The sequence below is a fragment of the Gadus macrocephalus genome, chromosome 20, assembly GCF_031168955.1.
Source record: "Gadus macrocephalus chromosome 20, ASM3116895v1".
Lineage (NCBI taxonomy): Eukaryota > Metazoa > Chordata > Actinopteri > Gadiformes > Gadidae > Gadus > Gadus macrocephalus.
The window spans coordinates 11548-20348 of NC_082401.1; positions in this window are offsets into that span (position 1 = coordinate 11548).

Here is an 8801-nt window from a genome sequence, read left to right on the forward strand (position 1 = left end):
AGCAGTACTCACGCAGTCTCTCTGTAGGGTCATTCTGGCGTTCTCACATCGCTCCGCCACGTGTAAAGCCTCCTCCAGGTCCGTGGCGCCCATCTCCAAACACTTGGCCTTCAAAGCCGGGTCAAGACCAGCCAGGAAACGCCGAAACTTCTCCTCCCTCTGTGCAACACCACCATAATCCGGAAATGCCTCTGTGACCAGCCGGCTCACATCAGCAGCGTACACCTCCAGACTTTCACCAGAAGCACGCACACGGGCTGACAGGCTTGCTCTGAACCGGTCCATTAACTGTCTCTGTCCAAACGCTGCTCCCAGCCTCTCTTTAATCGCCGCATAATCCAACTTGGTCGCATCAGGAAGACTGTCCCACAGCAGAAAAGCGGACTTGCTGAGGCGAGTGGGAAGAATCCTCACCAGCTCTTCCGTACAGCCGTGGCCGCCCCCTGCCGTGGCGCCGACGGCCACCTCCAACTGCCTCGCCCAGCTGAGGAAACTCTGGCTCCCGTCCCCGGTAAAAGGAGCAGGCAGGTCGATCTTTACAGCTCCGCCCGGCGAGTATCTGCCCAGCATGCTTGCACTGGGTTTAAAAGGGTCCTCGTCTGCGCTCCACATGTCAACCGTCTATCACGCACCACGTGCGGTCAGCCAGCTAGCTATACTGGGGCGGCTAAACCAATAACTAACTGAAACTAAAACTAACACCGACAAGGCGCCGCAGCAGACAAAATACTCAACTAAACACAATCAGCGGTTCACTGAAGAACACCGCTGCCACCAATGTAGCCGAGCGTTCTGGGTTCAACTATACTAATTATTATATAACACAAAGACCGGGACCAGAGACGAGGTAGTGCGTTCAGCAGCCCACTCGGCTTCACTTTTAATCACCCCTCCCCCACACACAACACATCAACTGTCAACTTCCCCCCTTACAGCAACTCACGAGGGACAGACCTCCTTTTCCAGACTAAACGCCGAACAGTCTGTTACACGAGTGTCGCTTTGGTGCGTGCGCGTGCGTGTGTGTTCTTACCTGCGCGTGTGCCGATGGCGGAGCCGTTAAACGTCTTTACCTGTGTGTGTGTGTGCGTGTGTGTGTGTGTGTGTGTGTGTGAGCTCGCGTGTGTGCGCCTCCCCTCCATGCATGTGACGTTGCCTTTGTGTTGACGTGCGGTGTGTGCGCGTGCTGGTGTGTGTGTGTGTGTGTGTCCGTGTGTGCGTTTCCGTGTATGTTCGTGCGCATGTGTGCGCGTGCTTGTGTGTTCTTACCTGCGCGTGTGCCGATGGCGGTGCCGTTAAACCTCTTTACCTTGACGCACAACCTGCTGTTGTGTTGTGTAGTGTGAATCACACAACATTTGTTTGTCACGTGACTTTTGGCACAAATTTGCCGCCTTGCTGATCCGTGCGCAAATGCCTTCCGATCCACGCGCAGCTTTCAGTGTTCCATACTTGTCGAATTGTTTGGTGTACTTGAAGATTTTTTTTTTTGTACTTTGTGTAAAACATACTGTATTTGTTTCTGAAGCAAAATGCATTAGTTTGTGAATGATGTTTTGTATTTGCAAACCACACTGTGTGTGAATCATTGTGCGTGAGTAAAACACGTTTTGCGTGTGTGCAGGGTTTTGGCATGATTCTACCTCCATAGAAAAAACAACAGCTGAGACTCGTAGCAGCAGATGCGAGCAGTTGTATCGATGGACTTGTGCTCGCTCATTAAAATGCTCAGTGAACATAGTGATCTATATAATTTCATTTGTGAGGAAATATTACCCAGAAGTGCATTAGTTCACATTTGGGTTTACGAATGCAAAAAATTTTCATTTCAGATTATGAAACGCGGGTGTGTGAATGTGTTTTGCACCAACTGCGCTGGGATGATTGTAGCAAAAGTGTCAAGTGCATCTTTCTTTGAAGGATTTGTGCACCTGTAACAAAGGACTTGTGAACTCGTAGTCCCTATGTTTTGTTTTCCAATGGCAGGAAATATTTACGACTTCAAATTTGCTGCTACACATTTGTGACTTTAGTGTAGTACACATGCGAACAAAATATTGACGTGTGGTGTGTCCGCTTGCTTGTGTGTGTGTGTGTGTGTGTGTGTGTGTGTGTGTGTGTGTGTGTGTGTGTGTGTGTGTGTGTGTGTGTGTGTGTGTGGTGCGTGCGCATGTGTGTGCGTTTCCGTGTATGTTCGTGCGCATGTGCTTGCTTGCGGTGTATATATGCATTCGCGCTTGGCACATGCGCACTTGAGTAACTTGAGTAACTGGTGCGACAGGCCTGCTATTATAGTAGTAAGATATGCAGGATGATTAACAGGTCAATGTATCCTAGCACTGGATAATGCTCAAGCGAACACCCAAACATAAAGCAACTGGCTTCTATCACTTTTCTATAATCGTTTATTCTGCAATAAACAAGCTCTTATCTTATCGTCATCATATTGCAGAATGTTTTCTCTCTGTACTAGTTTAAAGAGACAGGTTCATTTTCAGAATTCACAGACAGGGTTTGGCTGTCTCATCGGAGCATAAACCCTCATTGGATAATTCTGTAACCCAGTCGCTCACAGTAATCTGAGCACGGAATGCATGAAAGCATACACTACGTCCCAAGACACAAGATAAACGTAGGCACGATTGCTGAGCTCCATCAGTAAAGTGGCTTTTGATGGTCTTGAGTCGCAGAAATGCTTGGAATTAGATTAATTCAGACTCATGGAATCAATGTTTCAAATTGTTTGCATGTGTGCTGCTGGAGCAAATTGAGCTCAGATCAGTTTAATGGACGTCAGCTGGGTGCTCGGCATTGCGCTGCCGTGGTAAATAGTGGCAGTCATTCCTCTTTCTCTTTAGGAAGCAGTGGTTGGTTTGTTTATGTTTATGTTGTGGCGGCGGTAGCTATTAGCCTGTTGCATTTTTCTTTTCCTTTTTGCTCTGCAAGTTGCCTCTGTCGCTGCCTTGTTTGGTATGTCTGCTGATTTGTGGACTACTTGTGCATAGAAAGGCCTAAAACAGTCTCATCAGAGAATCCATTAACTTTGTAGCTATTCAGACACTTTTATCCAAATCAACTGACAGTGAAACACTTTTTGGAGCAGGTCCTAAATGAGCAGCCGGTAGTAGGGTTCTGGGCACCTCGCTCGTGGACGCCTGAAGGGAGACTGCAGAGCACTGGGATTTGAACCCAGTACTTTCCGGATGCGGGTCGGCCAGCCAGCCTAGTCAATATGCTATCCTGCCCACACTATAACTGTATTACTATTAATAACTTAATTTACACTCTCTTAGTGTGCAAGTTTGAACGAGTAGATTGAGCCTTGCCTAGCGTAAAAAATAAGCGATTCTAAACCAAAATGAAGGCCCTTCAGATAAGACTGAGTGAAGTTCTAAATTCCGAACCCCCCACAGGTTTAAATCTCTGTTTGTTTGTTTGCATTTATATCTGTGTGTGTGTGTTTGTGTGTGTGTGTGTGTGTGTGTGTGTGTGTGTGTGTGTGTGTGTTTGTGCACTGTTGATGTGGACACGAAGTGCACACGTGCGTTAGTGTGCACATATTTGTGCGTATGAGTGTGCGTACCTGTGCGCCCATGTGTTTGTGTGTAGTGCAACTGAATGTTTATGTGTGGAACATTTGTGTGTGCGTCAGACGCGTGGATAGAGTGTGTTTGTGTTTCTGTGTGTGTGTGTGTGATGCAGGTCTGTGTGCGCTGCAGGTGCCCATATGCCGGAGAGCATCTCTTTGTTTATGGAGATAGGCTTTCTGCCCGAGTCCTCCTCTGCCACCTGTCACTCTGCTCCTGAGGGTGTGGGGGGGGGGTGATTGGGGGTGGGGGTCTAGGGAGATGAGGAGCAATGCAGACGACAATCTGCTTCCCGCCACACAGGGACAACAACGGGCCAACCACTCAGGCTTGAGATGGGCGATAAGGTGTGTGTGTGGGTGGGCTGGGTTGTGTTTGCATGCATGCATGCATGTGTGTGTGTGTGTGTGTGTGTGTGTGTGTGTGTGTGTGTGTGTGTGTGTGTGTGTGTGTGTGTGTGTGTGTGTGTGTGTGTGTGTGTGTGTGTGTGTGTGTGTGTGTGTGTGTGTGTTTATTTGATTGTGTGTATTGGTGGGTTGGCTTGTGTTTTCACCCATGGAGCGTGTGTGCATACAGATGCACATGTGTGCATTTGTGAATAAGTAAACTGAAATAAATAAATTCTACACATGATGGATCCTGTTATTTAGAGAACCAATACAATACCGTGAGTGCATAATGTCCCTAGCAGGGATGATCCGAGCTGGTATGAAACAACAATTTGTTGTGAATAAGTTGTATGCCAATATGAACATGTAGCATGTTCATATTTTCTCAGTTGCTGGCTGGACAGTTGCCGGAGTCATGACGGATAGCGAAGTAACTTCTGAATATTCCCCAGTCACAGTGGCTTATTACTTTTATAAACCCTGGTTGATCAGTTTCGGCACAACGTATTGTCCATCAACAGTGTGACAGGAAATCGTCGTGACTTGACATGGTCACTTTAAAACAATAATAACAGCAACATCAACAACAACAAGTTGAGAGCAAAAGTCAAAGCAAGAACTAAGTGTAGACTTAAAGGCTACTTCAAAGAACTGAAGAAGTTGCCGTAGTAATAGGACAATTGTTGCATATGTGTGAGCATTTGTGTTTCTGTTTATGTGCGTGTGTGTATGTTTAAATAAGATATCACTTTTTACATGATAACGTTTTTCATACATTGATGTGATTCATGTTGCCACAGAAACTCCTTCAAAGTGCTAAAAGGGAAATAGAATGCAACAACCAATTAAAAAGGTGAGGTAAAATAAATAGGTATGTTTTATTATTTTCACAAACATTGAAGGTGCTAAAATAGGAGGCAAAACTTATTTTTTTTGCATTTGCAGCCCCAAGGCCTGTGGCAATAAATTAAGAGATGACCTGGATTTGAGCTAGACTGAGGGAGTCTGGTTTGGAGAGGTCAGAGCTAGTTCTGGATCTTCTGCTTTCACATGGGGGCCCATGTTTGTGTGTGCGTTTGTGTGTGTGTGTGTTTGAGTGTGTGGGTACGTGTGTGTGTGTGTGTGTGTGTGTGTGTGTGTGTGTGTGTGTGTGTGTGTGTGTGTGTGTGTGTGTGTGTGTGTGTGTGTAAGAGGGAGGGTATCAGAGAAAGGACGAGCTAATACCTGATTTAATATGTGCTTTCATACTCCTAAAATCTCTCTAACTCTCTTCCTCCCTCGCTCTATTCAGGTCTCCCCTATCTCTATCACTCTCTCTCTCTACCTCTCTCTCTTTGTTTTAGCACTCTCTCCCTCTACCTCCCGCTCTACCTCTCCCTCTAATGGATCAAGATGAGTCCCACATGGGTGAGGAGAAGGAAGAAGAGCGCGGGGGAGAAACCAGAGTTGGGAGGGTGCGGCTATTCCAAAACACACCAAAACACACCAAAAAGGTGTTAAAATTATCGGTGCGGTGCATTAGTGTCCATTAGTGACCATGCTAAGCGTTGTTTTTGCGAGAGGAAATTGGGTCAGGGTAGGGGGGTGGGGGGGGGGGGGGGGAAAGCACCCCCATCACCCAAAACACTTCCTGTGATGCATGCTGGTAGCGCTCTAATGGCGGCTAATCTGCTTGTGAGGCATAATTGGGTTCTGGCAGTGTAAGCAACAAGGGACCACTGAGACACAGTAAGGATGGAGAAGAGGTGCAGGGTGTGTGTGTGTGTGTGTGTGTGTGTGTGTGTGTGTGTGTGTGTGTGTGTGTGTGTGTGTGTGTGTGTGTGTGTGTGTGGGAGCATGTGCGTGTGTGTGTGTCTATGCACACTGGGGTGTATTTTCCAGAAACTAACATAGGATGGGAATAGGCTAGAATAAATTTAAATCGTCTGTAAAATTACTTCAACAAACCCTACCTTTGTGTGTGTGTATATATATATATATATATATACATATATATATATATTTATTACTATTTATTTGTGTGTATGTGTGCGATTTTTTGTACCTTATACCCAACTATAGCTTCTCTACTAATAAACTATTTGTTTTAGTATTTGATGATGAGAGCCCTCCTGTAATGCTCTGTTTGTTTTGATTTGTTTTAGGAAGCAAAGTAGTGCCACTGCACCCATTTTCCTTCTTTGGGATTATCTTTCTGCAATTTATTTCCAGAGAAAGCGAGAGAAACCAACAACTCAGCGGTTTGTTGGGGTCCACTCCACACACACCGCCCCCCCCCCCCTCTCCTCCCATCCTCCCCTTGAAAGACCCGGTAGCTAAGCTGCAATATCCCTTTTCAATGTACCTGCCTGATATCAGCGCCCAGACTCCGGACTAGTAATGAATACCCCAGGAAGCCATCCACCGTGGACACAAAATGCATTCTTTTTCTGGAGGCTGTATTCTCATATGCTGCTGCTATAAACCTGATGTTTTTCCTGTTGTGAAACAGCAGACGGTGTTATTATGATTGTTAGAATACTTCAATAGCCAGCTACAGCGTCCGGTTGATGAGTGGGTTATGTTTCACGTAAATTTTCTTCTGTGCCTTCATTGCTGACTTATTTTTTTCCCCCTTCTTATACTTTCCTTTTTATTAAAAATTATTGTATCATATTTTAAATGTCTTTAAAGGGGACCTATTATGCTTTTTCGACTTTTATGACCTGTAAACGTTGTTATAATGATTGATAGTCATGTTTAACCATACTAAAGTGTCAAATAATGACGTACATGCATTTCAACGTATTCCCTGCTGACAGTCTGGGGTGGCTGTGCAGAGCGCTAAACACTCGGGACAACATTTGCAATTCACTTGTTTACATTTCCGGGAAATCATCCACGTAGAGGCACTCCTGCCGCGCCCCCATATGCCTGGTCAAATCTGCCTGCGCGCGCGCTTCAAGGAAGGTAACCAATCACAACGGAGTGGGGTTACCTGTCCCAAGGTTCTTCAGTCTTCAAACTCTAAACCAAACAAATAAAACTAAATGAATACCATGAAAATCAGTGATTTTTAAAACAGTAGTAAACTTTGGTATGTAGCAGGAGAAGGTGTGCGACGTGTGTGCAGCTTTCTGTATATCTCCCTCCCTCTCTCTCTCTCCTTACGTGTGCTTCACTGAATTCTCCATTTGTGGAAACCAAATTGTGTGAACATTATTGACTGACATGCCTTGGGATTAATTTTATGCCAAAAAGTTTGACTGTTCAGGTCTGTTGAGCACCCTGGACATCACTGGGCTAGTCTCTCTCTCTCTCTCTCTCTCTCTCCCTCTCCCTCTCCCTCTCTCTCTCTCTCTCTCTGTCTCTCCCTCTCTCTCCCTCTCTCTCTCTCTCTCTCTCTCTCTCTCTCTCTCTCTCTCTCTCTCTCGCTCTCTCACTCTCACAACCATATTATACCAATTTGTTGTGGTACAGCAAACTGTTCAAGGAGTATCAAAGGAAGTATGTAGATAACATGCATGTATTTTTCTATTGCACCATCTGATACTTTCATCGTAGTTGTATCTTTATGACTGTGTGTGTGTGTGTGTGTGTGTGTGTGTGTGTGTGTGTGTGTGTGTGTGTGTGTGTGTGTGTGTGTGTGTGTGTGTGTGTGTGTGTGTGTGTGTGCGTGCGTGCATGCGTGTGTGCAACCCTGTCTCATCAAAATTACGTTCCCAGAGAACTATTCAGCATTCTCAATGACGTTTGTCTGAAAAACGTATTATGTCCGTGATTACTTTTTATTGAACATATCGCAAATACAAATTCGTTCTCAGCCTATTTTTTGCCATTTATTTACCTTTAGGATTATCTTTGGTGGAAACGTATCCCAGATACGTTAAATGTCAACATATCACACATTATTGTCATCAAGGCATATTCCCCTTTCGGGGAATGTTTCATTTAACATATTTCGTCCCTGATTACGTCTTATTGAACATATTGCAAATAGGTTCGTTACTTCGTTCTCAACATATTTTTTGTTATTTATTTAGGCTCCCTCTTGGATAATTTTCATTTCATTGAAACGTATCCTCAATACATTAAACATCGATAAGACATTATTGTCATTAAGGTATAGCCTATAGGCCTACCTCTCGGGGTAGCCTACGTTTGATTGTAATGTTAATAGTCCTACCTTATATCAACATGTCACAAGAGGCAACCCAGTCGCCAAAAGCATACGTTGACAGTGTACGTTTTCGTGAACACTGGATTGCGTCGCATTTCAGTGTAAAATAGCGTGTTATACCTACAGTATCTGCGTGTAGCGCTGTGGAGGCGCCTGAAGAAAGCACAACCAACAAGGTTATAAAATGCATAAATTCCTGGTTATATACAATACATAAATTATAATTATTTGGAAACTTCCCATCGCTGCCAGTACGGCGAAGGTCACGCGATGCAGGGTTGCAAGCTTCACGGGTTGTTATAAAAACGGAAAGGCGCGGGTCATGGTTTTCTTGGGTACTTTCAAAACCCACTGCAAAAACAGTTGGGGTGTAATATGTATTGTATAATCTTTATGAAAACTCAGTCAGAACTATTAAATGCCAGAGGATGGGCGGGGTTGGGCAGTGGATACACGCACACGCACAAATATTACTTTCATAACATTGGCCAAAATGGAACATCTTTTGATTTGCGCTGCTTCTAGGACATTTTGGGTGGATTTTGAACGGTATGTGGGCAGGACGTTTTTTGCAGGACCTGGCAACCCTGCACTGTTGCCCGAGGAGCTGAAATGCTCCGGAACAGATCTGGATGACCTCCAACAGTAGAGTAAATGTACATAAGA